This window comes from Rattus norvegicus, chromosome 2, assembly GCF_021556685.1.
Source record: "Rattus norvegicus strain SHRSP/BbbUtx chromosome 2, alternate assembly SHRSP_T2T, whole genome shotgun sequence".
Classification (NCBI taxonomy): Eukaryota; Metazoa; Chordata; class Mammalia; order Rodentia; family Muridae; genus Rattus; species Rattus norvegicus.
In genome coordinates this window covers 53,857,442-53,881,614 of record NC_141535.1, presented here as the reverse complement: position 1 = coordinate 53,881,614, position 24,173 = coordinate 53,857,442, and the positions used below count along the sequence as shown (strand labels likewise).

The window sequence follows — 24,173 nt, the reverse complement described above, 5'->3', positions numbered from 1 at the left end:
TTAAAAGGATATGTATAATTAAAAGATGAAGATTTGGGGGAATTGATCGCATCTTATTTAAGAGATGGACTTTCACTCAAAAGGGTTGACTTTGTAACAATGCTCCCATCTAAGGAGACCGCTGAGCATTTATTTAAAGAACTGGCTTTACTTAAAGATTCACACTGCGCCAGGTGCGAGGAAGCAAGCCTTTTATGCCAGCACTTAGGATGCAGAGGCAGGCTGATCATTGTGATTCAAGGCCAGATTGGTCAGAGGGTGAGAAGGGGCAGAGGTGGAAGGAGGGGGGAAAGGAAAAAAGAAAACTGAAAGACAGAAACTCAAGACGCACGGGGGCGCGCGCGCGCGCGCGCGCACACACACACACACACACACCAATTTTCTTTCAATCTATTAGATTGAGTTTTTAAATCTTGACATGTTTTAATTGAAATGTAGTTACATTGTTTTTGCTCCTTTTTCCTGCCTCCAAGACTTTCCATGTATCCCAATGGTCATGGCCTCACAGCTTCTCCAGCACTGGCTGTCCTTCGCTTTCTTGAAGACTGACATTCTGACGGGAATGAGAAGGAATCTCAGAGTAGGGTTAGTACCTCCTCAGCAGGCCAGTCAGGATGAACAAGCCCCTCCCCGGTGTGGATTGGCATTTGTCCTTCAGCCTCTGAGGACAGGCTGTGCACTTGTCAGGCATGTTGTTGGTGTAGTGGTTTGGTGCTTTCTTCTTTAAAGCCCTGGCTTCTTAGTGTCTTCTAGAACGGAATCCTCTTCCAGATGAGACGCTATCAGCAAGTTTCTCCCACTGCAACATTTGAACATTCCCTTTGCTGGGTCTAAAGTTTTCAGTTACATACTGTTCCACTTGCCAGTTGGTGGCACTGTTTCCTTAGAGACCAGAGTCCTATTTTACAAGTGTGGGTATCCTGAAGTGTTTTGGCCCCTTTTTTCTGCCAGCCTTATGAGTTCCTTCGGGAATCACAGGAAGGTCTTGGGTACTTCTCAATTGCTGTCCTTTATAGGGTGACAGAGAGAAATCTAGGTGTGTTATACTTGTTGCCACTCAGCTTTTCAAGGACTGTGTGTCAAAGGTACTGACCTTTCCCAAAAGAATATTTTTTGGCACCTCAGTTTAAAAAAAAAAAAAAATCAGTTGTTGCTTCTGGCATGGGATTTGTTACGGAAGCTCAGGTTTGATTCATGTATCCGAGCACCTGGTTTTCAGCACACTGAGAGCCGTTTCTTTTAGTAAGTATGTTTCTACTAGTTCTCCCAGAAAGGCACATCTTGCACTGTTTCTTTTAGGAACGTTTTGCTGTGCTCTATACATTGTGATTCCACGTGAATGCAATTCCAATTGCAATGTTTAAGAAAATTACCACCAAGTCTGCCTGGGTGGCTGAGTATGCCTGACAGTGGCTGTGCTGAAGTGACTGGCCTGAACTTTGCAGCCACCCTCCTCCTTCCCCTGCAGGCAGAGTGCTAGGGTTACAGGTCCACACCTGCACACCCAGTACTGCTCTGTATAGAACATTTTAAAACATAAGATAAACAAAACCTTGGCCAGGACGCCAGAGGCAGTTGTCAATGATTTTTTTATTGGAAAGGAAGGTGTTCGGCAAGGAAACAGGCTTGCATTGAGCAGTAGCACAAAAGTGCCTGCTATTCTCTAAGGCTCTCTGGTGCCAAGCCCTGAAGAGCAGCAGTCAGTTGGCAGGAAAGCACTGAAACCGGAGGCCTGACAAAAGCGTGCATCTTCTCCACGGCTTGCAGGAGAGAGCCACCCACACTAACCAGGGCACTTCCACTAAGAGTCCTTGGAGTACTGCTTGAGGCATTGAGGCACCTGGCGTGGGGACCCTGTTTTGGGAGGGAGGATTGCTGTAGCACAAGTCTGCCAGGGCTACCACGGGGTTCTCCCCTGCGAACACAGCCTTTAGGTTCTGGCTTCCAGGAAAGAAGGCAGGCACTGAGCTCACTCTGTGCTCTGCCAAAATCAATTTCCCAGAGCTAGCCCACCACCAGCCTGGGGAGAGCTTCCCCCAAAGAAGCACACTGAGGGGAACTCTCCTGAGGCCAGGAATCAAGATAGAGGCCATTTGTTGTTGATTTTGGGGGTTCTTTTTGGTTTTTGTTTTCTGTTTTATATCTTTGTTTTTTCTGTTCCTTGTTTCTTGTTTTCTGTTTTTAGGTTACCATCCCAGAAGTTGGGGTCTTTGTCACTAATTTACCTGAGGCATTCAAAGCCCCTTTCACTCTCACAGACCACAAACTCCGTTCTTCGGTATAAACTGTACGGACACCAGGGAGAGCCTTGTTTGTGGCCCCTGAAGAGGTTTTTCTGTTTCAGTTTTCCCGACTACACAGGTTAGGAAAGCAGAGCTTGCTCAGCAGCGTGTGTCCTGAGGCACAGCCTGGCAGACAGACAGCTCTGCTTTTTGTATTCTCTATCCAGGAACAGAGGGCTGAACCACGGTGGCTATTGACAACTGCAGGTTTGCCTAGGCCACAAAAAAAGATGGTGTGGGGGAAGTGGGGACCAAAAACTCTAAGGAAACATGGGTGGGTTGGTGTCTCTATTGCTTCACTGGGGTTCCTGTCTGGATACAGGAAGTGGCCTCTTCAGGTTCCATATCTCCAATGTAGTAAGTCACAGCTAAGGTGACTCATTGACATTTGGACACCTCCCTTATCCCAGACCATACATCATCATGCATATACCCCCCATCACCTCACCCCTACCAGCTGCAAATCTCCATTTTCATGGCCGTCTAGGTATTTCTCCTGTTCTTCCCCATACCCGATCATGAATCCCCCATTCTCCTCCTCCTCTCCCTCCCTCCCAGTTCTCTTCCTCCGTCATTCTTTTTTATTCCCTCTCCTAAGTGAGATTCAAGCTTCTTTGCTTCGGCCTTCCTTCTTGTTTAGCTCTTTAGGTCTGTGCAATGTAACATGGTACCTGTATTTTATGGCTAACATCCACTTATAAGTGAGTGAGTACCATGCATGTCCTTGGGGACTGGGTTACCTCACTCAGGATGATATCTTCAACTTCCTTCCATTCATTTGCCTGCAAAATTCATGATGTCTTGGTTTTTAATACCTCAATAGTATTCCACTGTGTAGATGTACCACATCTCTTTATCTATTCTTCAGGCGATCGACATCTAAGTTGCTTCCAGTTTCTTGCTATTACAAAGAAAGTTGCTATGAACTTTGTGAGATGTTGGGGCATCTTTTGGGTATTTTTCCAGGAGTAATATAGCTGGGTCTTGAGGTAGAACGATGCCTAGTTTTCTGAGAGAAATGCCAAATTGATTTCCAAATTGCTTGTAGAGATTTGGACTCCCACCAGCAATGGAAAAGTGTTCCCCTTGCTCCACATCCCAGCCAGCATGTGCTGTCACCTGAGTTTATTACCTTAGCCATTTTGATGATTATATGATGGCATCTCAGAGTATTTTGATTTGTATCTCCCTGATGACTGAGGGATTTGAGCATTTCTTTAAGAGCTTCTGGCCATTGGAGATTCCTCTGTTGAGAATTCTCTGTTTAGTTCTGGATCCCACTGGAGGGAGTTGGGGTTGGCTTGTTGGTGTCTAACTTCTTGACTTCTTTGTAAATTTTTGACATTAGCCCTCTATCAGATGGAGGGTTGGCGAAGATCCTTTCCCAATCTGTGGGCTGCTGAGTTGACCAATTGACAGCATATTCTTTGCCTTACAAAAGCTTCTTAGTTTCATGAAATCCCATTTATCAGTTGTTGATCTTGGAGTCTGAGTCATTGCTGTGCTGTTTAGGAACTTGTCTCCTGTACCAATGCGTTCAAGAGTATTTCCCTGGGACCTTTATGTTTGTCAAACATAACTGATTCTAGAATTTGCCAGAAGTTCAGTGTCTAGTATACAAGGTGCTTAGAAACTGCCTCTCTTCACTCAATGGACACTAAATTCACAGAATGGACCAACTTCTGTGAAAATATATGTTTGATTAAAAGGATGGTTTATCTTAAAAGTGGAATTTCCAGGAAATAATATTTAATTTATAAGATGGACTTTTATTCACAGGTTTGCTTTCCATAAACAATGATGCATTTTAAAAAGACCACACACCCTGTATTTAAAGAGCTGACTTATTTAATGCATGGACAACTGGCCCTGCCCTTACCCATCCTTCCTGGTCTTGGCTTAGCCATCACCCACCACAATCTATTATCAGGTCTTCTATATAGAGGGATCTAAAGGCTTCCATCCAGAAGACAGAAAAGAAATTCTTTTCACAGCTAAAACTCTGGACCCCGTAGGGCAGTGGAGAACTTCAGTAAGAACAAGCCTTCAGTATGCTTTGCTTGGCAAATGTATGTACATGGGATGTCTCAGTTGCAAAATGTTGTACCACAACAATTTTGCTTCCATAGAAACTGCTCTGTGGAAATTAACCTCCCTTGCAGCTGACTCCAGACTGTACCATGAGAATTTCCTTTGTTTTCTTCATCTCCTGCTCCCTTGAAAACCACATTCCATTCAACTCCATCGTTTTCTGGATGAACCTGAGACCCACCAGAGAAGGGAAAAGAATGAGCCATCAAGACTGGATGGAGATCCATCTGGGGATCTCCTCAGTGACTTCTAATTCCTTCTCTCCTCTCCTACTGTTGTGTGCCTTCATCCCTTGGGGAAAGCACCTACTCACCCCAGTGGGGAACCCATAATAGGTCAAAGTAAGAATAACATCAAAGTCCAACTTGTTTTACTGGAGTTACAGGAAATTGGTGAGCAGAGGTTGCTGACAGGAATATGGGTGAAAGGACTTACTGACAGGGACAGAAATGACCCAAATCTACCCTAGCATAAGTGATGGCTTACAGAAGCTGGAAACATGGTGCTCTCTGCACAGCCTCCAGAGCATCTTGACAGGTTGGAGGGTATCTTTGATAGCTCAAGTGGGTTGAGCCTCTTACATGTAGGTCAGCTGGTTTGAAAATGTCTCTCAGTAGTCTTACTGCTTAACTACAGGGTTTGCTCAAAAAACAATTTTTCACCACACCTCTCTTCTTTGCCATCTATTTTCACTCTGGCTTTGCCTAAGATTATCATTAGTAGGGAAACTTAGCACCTCAGAAGGAATGGGCCAGACACGCCTACTGAATTGCTCCCCTGAAGAAGTGAACACATTTCAGTTTAGTCTGGAATTGAGAGTGGTCAGAGGTGTGTCAAAGGAACAAGTTACTCTTTGGAGTACAACAGAGGAGGACATTTGCAAGACAACTTAGTGAGTGAAGGCGTTCACCACCAGTCCAGATTATCTGAGTTTGATCCCTGGGACCTACATGATGGAAGGAGAAAGCCAACTGCTGCAGATTGCATCATTGTCCTATGACCAAAACACACACACACACACACACACACACACACACACACACACACACACACACGGACATGCACACACAGTTTTTAAAAATATCCTAAAACAAGGTCAGTGTATAGTATAATAACCTTTATGATTCAGTGCCCAAGACATGAAAATTAATCAAAATCACTCTTGTAATGTCAAGGCAAGAGATGACAAAATAGCAAAAAGAGAAAAAAAAGGATTCTTCTTGGAGTACAAAACATGAGCTTAGATTGAAATTTTATTGTATAAAACTATGAGAAGAAGATTAAACTATTTGGCTTGTGATAGAACAGTGAGGGAGAAAGGAAATGTTAGCATGCCCAAGTTGTTTCCATTTGGAAAAATCCACCAGAATAGAGAGCCCTGTGACGCCGACTATCTTGCCTTCTCTAATCTCTTGCCTTCTTCTCACAGTCTCTGGAGTTTTATGGCATCTTTGGCTAAGGGGCCTGTAGCTTCCAAGTGGGCAGGACCTGTCCTTGTTATGAGGAGATACAGAAGTGATATTGCAATCATTTCTTATTGCCTGAACACAGGAATTATACAACCTCACCAGGGCTCTGCCAGCTCTTAAGAACTCTCTTCCCTCTAAAGCACATGGAGTTTCCTGTGACGGAGACACTGTGATATTTAAGTAATGACTTAAACTGCTGTTAGTGTAACAAACAAGGTTACAACAAACGTGGTGATAGCCACCCATAAGGGCACGCGTGGCAGGACCTCTTCTCACAAAATACTCCTGTTGCAGTTAGCAGGAAAACCCCAGCTCTTTCTATTACAAAAGCCATTATGTTTGACCAGAAACAGGATGTGAGAGCTACAGTGAGCAAAGTAGAAAAAGGACTAAAATAGAAATTAGGACCTTAAGGCTGGAGGCATAAACTCAGGATCACCACAGGAGGGTTGGCTGTAGCCTGAGAGCTGAGTCAGGAAAGGGAGGAGAGGAGTTTACATAGGCACAAAGGCCATGGCTGGAGAGACAGTGGAAGAGAACACAGTGACTCATAAACTGTGACCTCTCCAAGCCCCACTTAACTGGACTTTGGATGATGACAAATGATGACTTTGTCATTGTGACAACTGCTCTGTTCTTTCACAAAGGCTGCATTCCATTAATGTACCAAACATTTGTCAAGAAGCTGGTAATGGTACGCCTGCCCTGCAGTCCACATTCTGCTCATGGAGAGAGATGTAGGCAAACTCCATCAGAAATGACATGTGAGGACTTAGGTGTCTCCACCATGGGACAGAAACAAATACAGTCATCTCAATTCCATTCTTCTCTCTTCAGCCTTCACACTATTTCTCTTAAGTTGGCAGTTAATCGCAGAGGGAGCATAGGTTAAGACTATCAGGGGTATACATGTAAGTTTTACATATAGAAGGCATTTCATATTGACATGCTAAAGAGTACTATCTTAGGGTTTTACTGCTGTGAAGGAAGAGACACGATGACCATGGCAACTCAGTTTAAATTTAATTTTATTATTCTTTTTTACTTATTCACTCTGCTCACATCCACTGACTCCTAGTCACCTCCTCCCACATCCTTCTCCCCTCCCCTTCTCCTCTGGGCAGGTGCAGAAACCCTGGCTATCCCCCAACTAACACCATGGCACTTCAGATTTCTGACAGTATAGATCCTTCCTCTCCCTCTGAGGCCAAACAAGGCAGCCAGTAGAACATATCCTACTTACAGGCAACAACTTTTGTGATAGCCCCATCCCTCACACTCAGATCAAGTTGAGGACCCACATGAAGGCTAAGCTGCACATCTGCTACCTATGAGCAGGGAGGCCTAGGTCAAGCTTGTGTGTGTTCTTGATTACTGGTTCAGACTCTGAGTTCAGGTTAGGTTGGTCTTCCTGTGGAGTTCCTATCTCCTGAGGAACCTACAATCCTTCTTTAGATTCTTCCATAAAAATTCCCAAGTCCATTCACTATTTGGCCCTGGCTGCCTGAGTAAGCGCCTGGGTGGAACCTCTCAGAGGACAACATGTTCTGCAAGTATAACATAGTATCAATAATAGTATTCGGGATTGGTGCTTGCCCATGGGATTGGTCTATAGTTGGGCTGGTTATGGGTTGGCCATTCTCTCAGTGTCTGTTCCCTCCTCCATACCTTCGTCAGGTGTAGCAGGATAAATTATGGGTTGAAAGTTTTGTGGGTGTGTTATGTGTCTATTGCTCTGCTGGGGTTCCTGTCTGGTTTCATATTCACAATGGAGTGAGTCACAGCTAAGGTCATCCCATTGATTCTTGGGGAACCTCCCTTGTCTCAGGCCAGATACCCCCCTGCCTCCTCACCCCTAGAAGCTGGAGATTTCCATTCATTTGCATGGCCACCAAGCCATCTCTCATGTCCTGCCCTCCATCTGATCCTGGATCCCCCATTCTGCTACCCATCCTCCCTCCACCCTAGTTCTCTTCTCCATCTGTCTACTACAACTATTTTCCCCCAGAGACCACTGAGTAGAGAGTTGTTCTGATTCCAAGAATGTGTAGGATTTCTGTTTCTCTTCTTGTGGAAGCCCAGATTTAAATCCATGGTGGTCTGACAGGATACAAGGAGTTATTTCAATTCTCTTGTATCTGTTGAGACTCACTTTGGGATCAACTATACTCTCAATTTTGGAGAAGGATCCCTGAGGTGCTGAGAAGAAGGTTTATTTCTCTGTGTTTGCCATTGAGCTACATCCACAGTCACTACCATGGCATTCTGTCATTGAATTCAGGCAAAATACAGAAAGCAGCTATCCTAAAAGAAATATCAATTGAAAGTGTTTGATAAATTGATCTCCACAGATTTAGCAGCTGCATCTGTTGATATAATTAATATATAAGTTAAATCCAGCACCACTTCTGATGTAAATATATCAAATACATAAGGAGAAATATTGCATGATATAAAATAACAGATGAATATATATTAATTATATTTTTAATTTTTTCAGATTAATATACTTACATCATTTTACTCTTTCCTTTCTTCCCTCCAAAGCCAGGGCTACAAACAGAAACACTGTCTCAGGAAAAAAGTTGGGGTCTAGGTCATACAGAGACTACATGGGTTATGGCTAATTCATTTAGTTTTTAAATATAAATATTGTACCAAATTTGAATGTTCATTTGGTTCAGGGTATCTAGAACTAGGTTCCAACTACTAAAGTTCTAAGTGGGCATACGACTGTTTTTGTTTTATTTTGTTGGTTGGTGTTTGTTTTTCTTTGTTTTAGATGTGATATCTCTGTGTTGCCCTGGTTGTACCAGAACTTGCTCTGTTTGCCAGGCTGTCCTCAAACTCACAGAGATCGGCCTGCCTCTGCCTCCTGAATAGTGGTATTAAATGTCTGCATCACCACTGTCCCTCTGAGCAGGACAACCAACCTAACTATTGTTCTCTGTGTTTGCTGCTCATTTCTCTATTCCAAGAAATCAGGGATTTACCAATCCTTTACACAGTATTCCACTTTCACTTTGACAGGATTAGGCTCCAAACACATTTGCTATAAGAAGTGTTATTCTTTGGACTTTGGAACCTGCCCTAAACTCCAGCAGAACACTCTATAAAAGCAGCTTCTGGTCTGGAGAGCATCAGGTGCTTAACTCTGCTACTTGGTTGGGAACTGAAGCCATGGCTTTCTTTGCATAGGCTGCATGGAAGGAAGCACCACCCAGAGCCCCACAAGGTGCCAGACTTGAACCTAGAACTGGCCTGGGACTGGGTAATGGATAATTTTGAGGCCCTGAGCCATCACTCCTGCCAGCACCCCTGGTGCTGTGGACCTGGGAAACCCAGCACAGCCTCACTGATGGATGAAGCTGCATTTGGGGGTGAGAGGGGACAGAAACGCTGCAGAGAGCCACATGCTGAGGAGCCAATGGATGAAACTGCAGAGCGACTTTGGGGTCATCAAGATGTAGGAGCCACTTCCAGGAGAAAGGTTCAATGGACTTTGGACCAGCTGAAAGGTGACTACACCCACAGCAGTGGAGAGATGCTTGCCCCACATGAATCCTGGAGCCAAGGGGGCTCCCAGAAACGACTCAAAACTGAGACTGGCATGAGAGAGGAATCAGGAAAGGAAAGACACCCAAGCATTGTGGACAGCATACGCCTTGAGATCCTTCAATATATTTGGGAGGCTCCAGAAAAACATGGACCAAGAGCTTCATGCTGCCTCTGAGGGCTTAAAGACTGTGCCCTATATGCCCTGGAGCTTTGAAGTCTCTTTATTTTGTCCTCTTGACTGTTCAGTTGATGTGTTATGGATATTTTCTTAAATCCATGTAGAATCATTACATTCTGATGGAAACTGTACATAATTAAAATCTTTCCTCCCCACCACCTGTGTAATTGTATTTCAGGGGCAAAGTCAGGATTCGAATCTGGAGTAGAAAGTGGTCACTAATCAGAAGATTTTTGCTGTGGGCAGGGTTTCATTGAGCGTGGGATATGGACACTAACAGGCTTGGTAGGGACAAAAGAGTGGTCCACTCACTAGGATTTCTTAAGTATGGTTTTCCAGAAGAGGACAGAGTGGAAGTGTGGGTACATGAGTTGGTGGTTGTAAGTGATCTTCAGGTTATAGTGACAAGAAAGGGACAATCTGATTTTACATCTTCTGAATTGGCCACCCAGAGATGACAGAATATCAGGTCCAGGCAAGAACAAATTACTTCACTTTAAGCCTAGCCCTTTTCTGATGTTACTGTGTGAGTTTGACTGCCAGACCCAACAAATGGGGTTCATGAATGGGGTCCAAAGTACAGCAAAAGGTCTCTAGGGTTTATCTGAGGCTTATAATTAAAAATGTGGATTCCCAGAGCCCGGAATGCTTGTATACACCTTTAATCCCAGCACCTTAGAGTCAGGCAGATTTCTGGGTTCAAGGTCTGTCTGTCCTACATAGTAAATTCCAGGACAGCATGGACTACATAGTGAGACCCTGTTTCAAAAGGGAAGGATTCTTTACGTGTTGGGTACAGAGTTTCACTGACAAGAATTTCAGGTGGTCAGGGTCTTTGATAATCTGAGCTCTTGCAAGGGTGTGGGGTGGTGTCTGTGTGCTGAGAGGAGAAGATAATTAGCAACTCCCAGAACAAGGAAATAAAGCCCTAATGCTAACAGACTTTAGAGGAAAGGTTCCCTGAGCTGAAGACATCAGTAATGGAATTGGACACAATGTAAAGCAGCAACTGAGACAGCCAATCATGTTGTCCCACTCCGGGAGTGAAACAGCCTAGGGAAGTTGTTAGGTAGGGTGTGAGGTCTGGCTAATCCCCTGTACAATAGCAGCCCTTGGGGTTTGACAGATCAGAGATGCCTGACTTAGAAGGGCAGTAGAAATCCAAGGACTATGGTGGTTCAGATGAGACATGTGTACCTGGGTTCTGTAGCAGGTAATTTTTCTTTTTGTCCTCTTTGTATTTGTATGTTTTGGCATTCTCTGTTCATCCTTAGTTGTCTATCTTTTTATCTGTTTATCTTAGTATGGCTAGTTTTCTCTAGAACATTTTATCAGAAAAGAAATCAACCACCAAGGACCTGAACCATCATTCTAAAAGGCAGCAACTTGCTTCACTGAAAGTACATCTACTCCCCCATAAAACTCCTGCCCCGTGGGGAAAACCTCCTTCCTGCTTTACTCACTGTTTTTGATGGATGGATTTCCATGAGAAGTCTTAATGCTGAAGTCTCCTGCTGAGTGGGAAAGCCCTTCCTGTACTCCTGAGTTGAAAGGGAAAAGGGTGCTGTACTTTGTGCTGTAAACAGGTCCATGATCTCCTGAGTCTCTTTCAGATTCCCACCTTGATTTGTTTACTTTAAAACATCATTAAACGAGATATATAGGCATTTACATGTAAGGGTACAATGTACTTCAGTGTCTTAAAGAACACGTAACCATGACAAGTTGCAAACAAAGTAACTACACTGGACATTTCCGAGTTAAATAACCTTCCCAAAATCTAGGCTCCATTCCCTGGGAGATCTCGGAGATCAGTCTGTAAACCTTGTGTTTAAGGCACCTATTTAAGACAGGACACCTGTGTCCAATACTTTTCAGGATGTATTTGAAGTTCACCCAGGGGTCAAAGAGTGTGGGAAGGCAGGGAATCCAGTTCTTACTTCCCTTGGGACCTTCTGTTTGTCCTCACAGTCCTACTAGATTCCATAAGGACAGTGCAGCAGGTCCAGTGTTAGCATGCCCATGGCTCAGTGACCAGGCTGGAAGATTCCAGAGCTTAAGTACCCTGGATCCAACCAATCAGTCCTGGTCACTAGGGTGGCTATTTTTATGACCTGCAGATACTCAAGCTATATCTAAGTCAAACACCTTCTCCAAACCCAGCTCTAACACAAAAATTTTACAGGCCATAAATTCACTAGAAAAATAGTCCATATTTGTTTAGTATGTATTCCAGCTCCAGGGGATCCGAACTGAAAAGGCTCCTATTTGTTTACATGTATACTTAACAAGATATTACGATGCCCAGAAATCAATCAAGGCTGGAATAGAGAGTGCTGAACTTTGAGTTTCAAGATAATCCCCACTCAACTTTACAACCAAATTATTTTTTTGCCATTTTTGTACTAGAAACAGAAGTTCTGCAAAAATGTCTGGTATTTTGTACTGTTGATGAAGTATTGGAGGTATATTCTCCCAGGTCTGTTCTTTACAAAAACATAATAGAAGGCTATTATCTCTCAGTGAATCCAAGTTATATTATCTGAGAATTTCCAACTCTTTTGAAAGGTCCAGGTGATGTGAATTAAAGAAAATGTTAAAAATTCAAAGGAAAACATAAAAAAAGCTGTACAGTGCTTACATTATTTTCTACAAACACTTCTGGAAACATGAAGTTCAGAGAGCAAATTAGAAGATTGTAAGTGACGATACTTAAGTGTTTTATTACACTGACATCTGCATGGTCACTCTCTAGCATGGTACATGACTTACCTCACAGGTTAGGATGTAAAGGGGAAATAAAAGATCAACTAAAATTCCCGGGAATACTGAAAAGGTAAAACTGCAACCCAGAGTCCTACAAAGTACAAAAATACTATCTTGGAATCACACAGGATGTTGACCCTGCTTGAGCACTGGTATCTACATCCTCAGCATGGTGTGGAGAACACAGGGGGCACTGGAGGGAAAGGGTGGGCTGCAGAGTGAGAGCCACTAACTTCCCAGGCACTGTCTTACACAGGTGAATTCCCAGGGGAAATGCCATCCCTGACTCTCCCAGGTTCTGAGAACTGTTTTCCATAGCTGCTTCGTTTTAGTCTCCACAAATGTAGTGCTGCCTGTCATTCAATCCCATCCATCACTCCTCTCTCCCTCCCTTCCTCCCTCCCTCCCTCCCTCCATGTATTTGTTTCTCTCACTATATAGTCCTATCTGTCCTAGAATTCTCTGTGTGAATCAGGCTGGCCTGGAACTTTGAGGGATCCACCTGCCTGAGCAAACATGCCTACCTCACATCCATTTTCTACTCTGTCACACCAACCCCAGTAGATACTGTGTGACAAGTTCCACAGACTGGGGCAAAACCTTCAAAAGAAGGAGGCCACCTGGAACCTGTTGTGGAACTCTTGGTTGGAGAAAAATATTGAGCTGTAGTTCTCATGGCAATTTGTCTGTTCTATCTTTTTCTATTTCTCTTTCTTATTCATGAGATGTTCCTGATTGCCTAGACTGGGACTTTATGACATTATCTCTGGGGAAGTAGGTGTTTTATTTCACAAATCATTTATGAAATCATCACAAATCATTTACATAATAGGGGTAAGACAGATAAAAACTTTTCTAATAATAAATGATTTTGCATGGTTATGTGTCTGTAGTTGAAGGTGGACTCTGGCATATTGATAAAGAAAACATTATTTTAAGAGTAAAATTAGGGGTTGGGGATCTAGCTCAGTGGTAGAGCGCTTGCCTAGGAAGCGCAAGGCCCTGGGTTCGGTCCCCAGCTCTGAAAAAAAGAACCAAAAAAAAAAAAAAAAAGAGTAAAATTAAAAAATAGTTTTAAATTATACCTTGAAGATATATAAAAGGTAGGAACTAGATGTTAGATAATGATTGCCCATAAAAATTTATTAACTTGGTTAGAAATTAGATGTTGCTAATAAGTGCCCATAAAGATCTTATGAATGTTCTCTTGGACGTATGCCATCAACATCAAATGATTTTTGTGTTTTATTGTGTCAAGTGATAATGATGTTACCTGTTCCATCCATGATTGCTTCATCGAACATACTTTTTAGAAGTTGTAATACTTGAATGGTTTTGTATTTTCCTATGCCAAATGAACATGATAATTGTTCTATTGGACTGTTTCACTGAACACATCTTTTCAGAGTTGTAATACTTGTTTCTTTAAGCATAAAAACTTAAGATAAAGCTTGAGAGCTGTAGAATACACTCAGACTCAAATTGCCTCTTTGTTTCTGTTTGTCACTGTCGAATTCTTACCCACCTAGTCTTCGAGGACCTTCTTCCCATGGACCCCCACACCTGGTTGCGGTGGTCTGTGGCAGGCGGCGCCCAATGTGGGGCTCAAAGCAGGTAAGCTTTCTCTCCCTTTCTCTCTCTTTTCCTACATAATATTTTTCAGATAAGGATAGGACCTTGTCAGAGTGCTGCAGACTCCTTGATAGAGAAACATTGAGTTAAGGCAACAAGAAGGTAAAAATCATGGGGCATTCACAGTCCAAAAACAGGAGGTCGTTCCTGGCAGTATTGACTCATGCTGTAGAAAGTAGAGGTGTTAAAACCTCACAGGAGAGTTCGGCACCGTTTTATGACTTTGTACTGAGTATCAGTCTCCATGGTTCCCAGAGGAAGGAAGCCTGTCTTTAGACAATTGGAAAAAGGAAGTACTGGATGAAATCTCCAAGATAGCAATAGCTGCTGGAGAAGGCTCCCTCCTGTTGATGGTAAGACAACTGAAACAAGATGAGCCATATGAAGATTTTATTGCTAGATTGGAGGAAGCATTAGGCAGGATGCTTCTTCCCTCTGAGGGCTTGAACATGCTATTAAAACAACTTGCATGGGAAAATACCAATACTGTGTGCCAAGAACTAATTAGATCAATCAGAAAAACAGGGACTGTGCAAGACTTCATCACAGCATGTACAGATGCCTCACCAGCAATGGTCCAGGTCATGGCCTATGTTGCAGCAATGCAAGGACAACATTTTCACCCCTATTTTTAGAACTTAAAAAGAGGAAGAAGCCAAAAGGTTTCATACTTTTCTTGCATCCAACAGCAACATATGAGCCCCTCCAGGGTTATGTCCTTGGTGTAGGAAGGGAAAGCACTGCAGAAACAAATGTAAATCAAAATTTCATGCCCTCAGGCTTGCCCTCAGCCCTAAAAAAAGGGGGGGGGGACAAAAGGAATCAAAGGAAGGCAGAAGCAAACTGAATCCTCTGGCCCCTGAGTTTAAGTTTACCCAGACCAACCCCAGGAAGTGCATGCAGGGTTAGATCTTACAGTAGATAAAGATTACATACTCTCTCTTTCTGAGGGAGGGCAATTAGTAGATAGAGAATTTAAAGGGCCATCATCACCTGGCACCATTGGTCTTATAATAGGGAGAAGTTCAAATTACAAGAAAAAAAAATTGAAGTACTTCATGGAGTAATTGATTCAAACTTCCAGGGAGAGGTAAAAATTATGATTAGACCACTAAAAAACAATACAATTATGTAAGAACCAATAAGTAGGGTAGCTCAGATAATATCACTCCTTTATAAACAGCTCCCCAATCCAGTATTAAAACAAACTAGAGGGAACGAAGGTTTGGCTCCACAGAAGTGGTAGCTGGGCTTAGGAAATTACTAGACAAAGACCTTTAAAAACTATAAAAGTAGAAGGGAAAAATATCCAAGAATTATTGGACACAGGAGCAGATAGGTCTTTCATTGTACAAAAGGACTGGCTTGGGACATGGCCTGTAGTTCAGACCACCTCTACGTTGGTGGGATTGGGGCTAGCTTCTAACGTGGCTCAGAGTTCAAAAATCCTAGCATGGGAATGTGAAGGCAAAGTGGGTACCTTTCAACCTTATATTATTCCTCTTTGCCATTTTCCTTACGGGGAAGAGATATCTTGGGGGAAATGAAAGAAAATTAACAACAGATGAAAAATGGAATGATCAGCATTTTACATAGGGGCCACTGATGAGTTATATGCAGATAAAATCATGGATCAATGATTAGCCTGTTTGGCTGAATCAGTGGCCCCTAACTCAGGAAAAGATTCAGGCTTTGGAACAATTAGTAGAAGCAGAGCTGCAATTAGGACACATTGAAGAACCCAACAGTCCATGGAATACTTCTGTATTTGTTATTAAGAAAAAATCAGGCAAATGGAGACTTTTACAAGATCTTAGGGCTGCTAACAAGAAAAAAGCATGATATGAGGGCTTCACAGCCAGGACTTCTGTCCCAGAGAATTATTATGTTATAGTTATAGATTCAAAGGATCGTTTTTTTTACCATAAAACTACAACCAGAAGACACATAAAGATTTACTTTCAGCATTCCCTCTGTTAATTTTCAAAGGCCATTTCAAAGGTATCAATGGAAGGTTCTCCCCCAAGCAATGAAAAATAGTCCCACTCTTTGTGAGAAATTTTTAGATCAAGTCTTAAGTCCCATTAGAGATTAATATAAAATGACTTTTATATTACATTATGTGGATGGCATGTTACTAGCAGAAAAAAAGAAAGGATTTAACTGAATTAATTTTGAAAAATATGATTGAGGTATTGACCCAGCTTGGACTAATTATCGCTCCTGATAAAATTCAACATAATAAGCCAATAAATTATTTGGGAAGAACAATTCATAATGGATATATCATATCTCAAAAATTGCAATGTAGGATTGATAAGTTAAAGATGCTTAATGATTTTCAAAAATTATTGGGGAATATTAATTGGATTAGTTCTTATTTAAAAATTACCACAAGACAACTGCATCATTTATTTGAAATTCTTAAAGGATATGCTGATCCAAATCTAAAAGACAGCTTACAAAAGAAGCCTTAAAACAATTAGAATTGATAGAACAAGAGATGCAAGATGCCAAAGTAAAACAAATAAATTACTTTAAAACGTGATCTCTCATTATACTTAAAACATCCTACACCCCTACTGCATGTTTGTGGCAAGAAGGTGCATTAAAATGGATCTATCTCCCTCATACTCAAGTAAAAATGGTATTTTCTTATCCTTTAATGTGTAGTCAATTAATCATTAAAGGGAGGTTAAGATCCAGGGAATTATTTGGCAAAGAAATGCAAAAAATTATCATTCCCTATAATAAGGAACACTTGGAGTATTTACTTCAAACTGCCAATGATTAGGGAATCATTATATGGATTAGGGAATCAAATATCATGTACCTCAACACCTTATATCAAAGTTTGTAGAAGAAACATAATTTTTCCTTCTAAAACAGCATTGTAACCTATTTCTGTTGCCCTCTTGGTATTTACAGCCCTTGAACATATACCTGAAGAGTTTAACGTTAATAAGTTTCAAAATATGTAGTTTGTCAATTTCCTGATATAGAGACAGCTCTTATATCTGGGAATTCCAAAATTGTATCACTCTTGCTTCAGTTGCAAAAATAATTCAATCAAGGAAAAGGACATTTTTTATAAGATGTATCAGAGGACATACTGGCTTGCCAGGCCCATTGACTTCAGGAATTGCTATGGCAGATTTATTAACAAAGGAACATTTGATGTTAGTGTGGTTGAACAAGCATTAGAAAGTCATGCTTTACACCATCAGAATGCATTGGTCTTGAGAAGAATGTTTAATTTCACAAGAGCAGGGTAGGCAAATTGTGAAGGACTGTAAACATTATCCTGATGTATATCGTCCATTAAAAATGGTAGTTAATCCAAGGGGCCTTAAAGCACAGGTTTTGTGGCAAATGGACATGACTCATATTCCAGAATTTGGAAAATTGACCTATGTCTGTGTTACTGTAGATACCTCTTCTCATGTGGTTATGGCCACTGCAAGAACCGGGGAGGCTGTGAAAGATGTCATACAACATCTTATTTATGCTTTTCCTCATGGGGTGAGCCAAAAAGAATTAAAACTGGCAATGCTCCAGCTTTTGCAAAGTTTTGCATCCAATGGGATATAGAACATACAACGGGAATTCCATATAACTCCCTGCTATGGACAACATACAATGACAGGGACCGCCAGCGGTAGGCCGGGATGGGGACATCTCAGTAGCCCACAGCTGCTCTTTATAAGAACAGGTTGTCCCCATTTCTCCTAATCTTAGCCCGACAACGGCTGTACAGATTTCATTTGTGCGTGAGTGCCTTTCAGTTGGCCTTGGTGTGCATAATTATTCTATTATATCTGACTTTCCTACCTCTTTCTCCTTCTGCTCTGGTCAATTCTGTGACACTAGATGTTCTTTGATGTAATGATTCTTAAACAATTGGAAATTGAGGCATAGGGGCACAGCACAGCCCTAATGTTGTGTGTTCTCATCTTGGAAACAATGTAATAACTTCATAATGGTAGTTCCAGATCAATGATTGAATGACAAGGGAACTTTAAAGAGATTATTAGAAAATGAATTAGAGCCAACATTGGGATCTTAAGAAAGGAAAAAGTTATTGAAGCTAGGAAATAAGTTTTATATAACATTTGAGAGTGGTTCCTGGATAAGGAAGTATAGGATATATAAAATTATATACTAAAAAACTAAGTCAAAATACTGGTACTCTTATGAGAGTCATTGTATGCAAGGAACAGAAAGCTAGCGGAACTGCTGTGCTAAGGGTTAACTTGATTCCTTCTGGCCGCTGCCTGGCAGCTTTGCCTATGTCATTTATCATTAGAGCTTCACAGGAAAATTCAAATAGCTGACCTCGGAGCTCTGAGATCTGAAGTATAATAAGTCAAAAGTTAAAGTTTAAATGATGATAAGCTTGCAATTATTATTATTTTGGTACAGGCCTGGGAATAGGGGAAGCTTGAAACTTTGGGGAGCAATTGTAATTCTTAGTTCTTCGTGGGATGTGGTTATTCTTTTGAATTTGATTTGGCAATGATTATTTTTTTCTACCTGCTGCTTTTGGAGTGTCAATAAAAGACTGGGGCAAGAGAAAGGCTGGAGAGCATGAGAAGAGCATGTGCAGAGTGAGCGAAGAGAGACTGTGAGGTGTGTATGAAGATTGTGTGTGTGAGTGAAAGGAGAGTACATGCGGTGTGTGTGAGATATGTGTGAGGTGTGTATGAAGAGTGTGTGTGAGAATGAAAAGGTAATGAACAGAGGTGTGCATGAGTGTGGGAGTTTGAGAAAAGAGAAGTGCAATGGAGGAAGGTATAGTGCGCAAGAGAATGCAGTGTGTGTGCAGCCTCAAGCTGTGTGTGTGTGTGTGTGTGTGAGAGAGAGAGAGAGAGAGAGAGAGAGAGAGAGAGAGAGAGTAACATAAGTCTTGAAATTGCCTGTCAGTTTGTACCCAAGGAGTAGTCTGTGTATATTTATTATGTGCCTTCCAGATATCGCTGCTTCCAGTTAAGAACTCCAACCCTGTGTTGAGGCTGAACCCCGATAACACCCAAGGCTATGGTAGAAAGGACTCATTAAATCTTAAGGTACAGCTTCAATGATTAAGATCTAGAGGTCATTACTATTTGCCCTATCAATTATTAAGCCATGCTTTATTTACTATTTATCACCTTAATGTGGGTGATAAAGGTTTTACTCCTGTGCAAAAGCATTGAGCTCCCAAACAGCAGACTATTACTCCTTTAGTAATGTGGAAGGATCTTTAACAGGCATCTGGAAAGGCCAGATGTGTCAAGCACCTCAGGAAGAGGATATGCATGTGTTTTTCCACAGGATGAAGAAACTCACCCAGAGAGCACAACAAGTGGTCTCTGAGACCAGGAAACCACCATCTGGCTATGCTTGCTGTGGTTGCTATGCAGGTATATTGTGCCTCTGCAGCCTCATTTCAGGCTTGTGTTCTCCAACCTCCACTTCTTCATCCCATGGGTTGGGGAGATAATGTGAATATTAGGGTCATGACTAATAATACCAAGTTGATGGGGGGGACATGCCAATTTTTCCTCCCATATGGCTTCCTCTGTATTTGAATATGAGGGAATGTCAGATTCTGCTCTAGTTTGCATTGCTTTAAAGGGAACTACCTCTCCCCTGCCATGGGTTGCCTTTCCATTGGTTACAGAACTTTTCTTTCTGATGTGCCAGATAGATGGGTTCCAGATAGGCCACCCACACATTGTAGAAGGTTAATGTGTAGAAGATTTTGGGATATTTTAATTATAATGTACTACGGTAAAGCTAACAGAATCTATGCCTCCGGAACCATGTCTACTGGAATAATGGGATAATGATAAAATGTGGGCATCTTTGCTCAGAGATGAAAGTCCAAGTTGGCTTAAATGTGGGTTTGACTCCTGGGCTTCAGCACATGATTCATGGAAAACTCAAGGAAAAAATTATGACTATCCTGTAGTTACACCATTTACTAATTATAGATCATATTTCACCAATGAGCAATTGCTTTTTCATGAATATAAGCCTGGAATATTTTCCAATGAGCCTATCAATAGATGGTTCACTCCAGGGTGGGTGGAACCTATTTCTGTTAGTCACTCTCTTTCAGGTAAAATTTCTAATGTTTTTCCAGGATTATTTAGACTTTTTGCTGCAACCAGCATAGCTTATTTTAAAGAGGCTCAAGAATCTAAGAGCATTCCTTTGGCAATTAGATCTTGCCTAGGGTATCCTTATGGTATCCTCGCTGGACCATCTTCAGATTTAAAAATCATTAAACTAGAGTGATCTTAACAGGTTACCTGCCAGATGGATTTTAACTAATTGTGTTGATCCTAGATAAACTAAAACGTATTCAGTTATTCTGATATTACAAAGACCTTCATATATTATGCTCCTTGTACACTTAAAAAATGATGCTTGGTGGATAATAAATACTTATACTTAAAAGTTAATGAACTAGTTAGACCAAAGCGTTTTGTTGCAGCTTTAATTTTAGCTATTAGTGTTTTAATAGCCATCCTCCCTTCACTCACGGTCTCAATAGTTGCTCTAGTCTCAGAGATGAAGACTGCACATTTTGTTAATGATTGAAATAAGGATGTCTCTTTAGCACTTGCAAGGCAACAAAATACAGCTAAAAAATTAGAAGTAAAGCATGAGGCTTTAGAGGACGTGGTTTTAGAATTAGGACAAGAGGTAGAAAATATTCAAGTTCAGCTTTCTACCAGGTGCCATGCAGCTTTCCATATATACACATGTGTGGTGCCATTATCTTATCACGGAAATCATAATTGGGATCTCAAGCTCAAATCTCTGCTATGACCAAAGTGCATGATGAATTCACTGGTTTAGAAGATTTGGCTCAGTCTATTAGCTCTGGTTTACGGTCATTAAGCCCTATAGGTTGGCTACATTGGATTACTAATGTTGCTGTGGCTACAGGAATAATTCTCCTCCTCCTCCTTATTTTTCCAGTCATCTTCTGACTAGTCTTTTCCTCCATCTCTACTGCCAAAAAAGATATTTTAGAACTTCAATTAAAAAAATAAAAAGGGGAGAGATGCCATGCCAACCCCAGTAGATTCTGTGTGACAAGTTCCACAGTCTGAGGCCAAGACTTCAGAAGAAGGAGGCCACCTGGAACCTGTTGTGGAACTCTTGGCGGGAGAAAAACATTGAGCCATAGTTCTCATGGCAATTTGTCTGTTCTATCTTTTCTATTTCTCTTTCTTATTCATGAGATGCTCCTGATTGCCTAAACTGGGACTTTATGACATTATCTCTGGGGAAGTAGGTGTTTTACTTTACAAATCATTTACATAGTCACATGATAGTGGTAAGACAGATTAAAAACTTTTCCAACAACAAATGGTTTTGTAGGCTGTGGGTCTGTAGTCGGAGGTGGGCTTTGGCACATTGGTAAAGAAAGCATTATTTTAAGAGAACAATTAAAAATAGTTTTAAATTATACTTTGAAGATTTATAAAAGGTAGGAACTAGATGTTAGATAATGATTGCCCATAAAAATTTATTAACTTGTTTAGGAATTAGATGTTACTAATAAGTGCTCGTAAAGATCTCATGAACTGGCTCTTGGAAATGTGCCATCCACATCAAAAAGCAGATTTCATACTGTCTACTGTTGATAAAAGACGTTTTCGGCCCAAGTTTTCAGCTTGGCTAGTGTGACTGGTGACACCGCCCCTGCCCCCCAAATACCAGGAAGACTACAAATTTGATGCAAACACAAATTTCCATCTCTGCTGCTTTCCCTTCCGTTCTAAGGTTTTCTGGATCCTCACAGACCTGGGCTCCAAGACCATCCCACCTCAGCTGGTCTTTTCCATTTCCTTGGCTTTTCCTCCTTGGCCTTGTGGCCAAGGTCCTAGAGTACACTTGTTCCACAGGGAAAACAAGGAGGATCCCGCTTGGCCCACTCGCATACTCCGGGTTTTAGGCAAGTCTTAAAATCCTTGGCAAGTCCATAGTTATTCCTCCTGTCCCCTTGTCCACACTTGTAGGGGACACAGCTGGAGCCAGGCTAATAACTGAACTAGAAGCTCCCAAAGCTTCCTAGATTCCCAGCTCTGCCTCCCATTTCTAGGAGAGCCACTTCTGCACAGCAGGGAGCGCTGTGGGGTTCCTCTTCGCCTAAGGACCAATCCCAATGGTCAGGGTCCTTCCGCCCTTTGGATTCTCAAGGCGATAACTGCGACTTCCCACAGAGCCAAGTTTCTCTTGGCTGTCAGGAGGCCCTGTCTGAAATCCGAAGGTGATTTCAAACCGCATACGTGATTTTGATTCTCGGTGCTTTCGTTTTGCTGACCGGATCAGATTCAGACAGGAAGGCTGCAGTGGGGTACTATGTGAACCAGCGATCGTGTGAGCCCCAAAGTCAGTCCAAACCCTTGGGGTCCAGGTGGGAGAACGCAGAAGATGCGACGCATACGCTGCGGGTTTGGATTGTTTTCTGGTTCCCTGGACCTCCCAATGTTTATAAACGCTGAAAAACCGTCCTATTCGTTTCGATAGCAGATTTCGTGTCATCCACTGTCAATAAACGTTTGTAGGTTTTCAACCTGGCAAGCGTGCCAAGACTGAGATGCCGACTCCCAAAAGACTACAAATTCTGTGAAAACACAAATCCCTATCGCAGCTGCTTTCCATTCTGTGCGCCTACCGTTTTCAGTTTCGGACCAGGTCTCCAATGCTATTGGGTCTATGATGCTTTGTCCCTTCTTCAGGTCATTTCAAATTCTGTCACCTCGCGGGCATGAATCAGACCTCACTGAGCAAAATGCAGGACAACTTAAGTTTCTCACTAGCACAACCTGGGTTTAGGCAAGACTTGCGATCCTGGGCAAGTCTGTGATTAGTTCGCCCGCGCTTGTCCACAGTGGTGGGCGCCACAGCTGGGATGGGGGCCATGAAGGATTTCCAGTGAAGCCAGGTTCACCCATAAACAATGCTGCTTCAGACCCGCAGGACAGCGACGTCTTCACAGCAGGGGGTCGCTGTCCGGCCTACTTTTCTCTCAGCATAGCTTCAGGGAGGTTAGCGACAGGCTTTTAGTCTCTGGGTATCAGTATGCAGTGAACTGCGACTCGTCCTATGAGCCAGGTTCCGTTTGGCGGACTAAGGACGAAATCCGACCGTGATTTCAAGCCGCCGCTTACTGGATTTTGTTCCTCGCCCCTCTCTCTCTCTCTCTCTCTCTCTCTCTCTCTCTCTCTCTCTCTCTCTCTCTCTCTCTCTCTCTCTCTCTCTCTCTCCCTCCATGCCGCCAGAACAAGGCTCCAACCTAATATTTGTCCGATTTCGTTTGTTTAACGATTCTTTTTCGGAGGTCCGTCCGGCAAATGGACGATTTCACCTAGAAAAATTTCCCAATTCATCTCACCCACCGTCCTCGAAAACTACAAAACCCACAGGCCTGGCCCTGCTCCAGGGTGCTCCTAGGGCTGCTCCTAGGGCTGCTTCACAGGCTGCTGTCCTCAAGCGGCAAGTACTGCTGGAGGGATGGAGTCGACTTTCCAGTCCGTGCAAGTGAAGCAGGCTTGGGATTCCGTCCCTCTGGTGCAAGAGGCCCAGTCTCCTCTGCTCCCCAGCTTCTTGGAGGACCGAGATCTCTGGACTCTTCCTTTGTATTCGGTCCTTGGCGTGTTCCCAGCCTACAGTGGTGGGGTCTACCAGGAACAACCACTTGTAGTTTGGATCGGTGACTTCGCAGGAATCTATCCCAGGACCGACACTTGCAGTATCCAGAGCACCTCGGAGCCCAGCATTCCTGATTCCGTGAGCGCCATCCATGAGGAACAGGTGGACAAACCCACGACTCCAGGAACTGGGGAGGACCCTGCAGAAGAATCACTCACAGTGGCCTGCAGCCCTGTTCCAGAGCGCCCCACCGTGGCGACGAAACACACCACACCGAGACTGTGGTAGGAGTTGCTCCAGAAAGGGCTCATGAAGGGCCATTAGAGACTGGAGAAGTAGATTCTGGACTGGCCAGGACTGCTGGTGCACATTCGTTGCCCGCTAAGCTGCCTGCTCCCTGGCTGCTGCCCGCCGGCCTTTGGCAGCAGGAAGCCTTAGCGGGCAGCAGGTGCCTTTCTGGCGTTTTAGGGCGAGGTCTGTGCCAAAGAGGATCTGTGTGACTATGACTAAGCCTTTCCATTCTCTGCAGCCCGCTATCTTCAG

At 42.7% G+C, this 24,173-nt stretch overlaps 2 long non-coding RNA genes and 1 pseudogene across 8 annotated transcripts in view; all 3 read left to right on the top strand.

Annotated features, from left to right (window-relative positions):
- Nucleotides 1–24,173, top strand: part of LOC134485850 (uncharacterized) — a 704,841-nt gene that overhangs the window by 191,105 nt on the left and 489,563 nt on the right. The window contains exons 6-8 of one of the 5 annotated variants that reach the window (XR_015674016.1): nucleotides 13,874–13,958; nucleotides 18,947–19,042; nucleotides 19,290–20,986. The exons of 3 other annotated variants lie outside the window; for them this stretch is intronic. This is a non-coding gene — a long non-coding RNA (uncharacterized LOC134485850). Of the gene's footprint in view, nucleotides 1–13,873; nucleotides 13,959–18,946; nucleotides 19,043–19,289; nucleotides 20,987–24,173 lie in introns of those variants that run through there. One more of the 5 variants, XR_015674027.1, reaches the window with a different exon arrangement.
- LOC102548142 (uncharacterized) lies at nucleotides 6,519–9,733 on the top strand. Of its 2 annotated transcripts, none has more exons than XR_015674096.1 (2): nucleotides 6,519–6,606; nucleotides 8,873–9,733. It is a non-coding gene; the product is annotated as an uncharacterized LOC102548142 (long non-coding RNA). The 2 variants fall into 2 exon arrangements; XR_015674097.1 differs by having other exon boundaries at nucleotides 6,523–6,753.
- Anxa2rl-ps6 (annexin A2 receptor like, pseudogene 6) lies at nucleotides 21,485–24,171 on the top strand (annotated as a pseudogene). Its single transcript, XR_015674014.1, has one exon. The product of XR_015674014.1 is annotated as an annexin A2 receptor like, pseudogene 6 (transcript).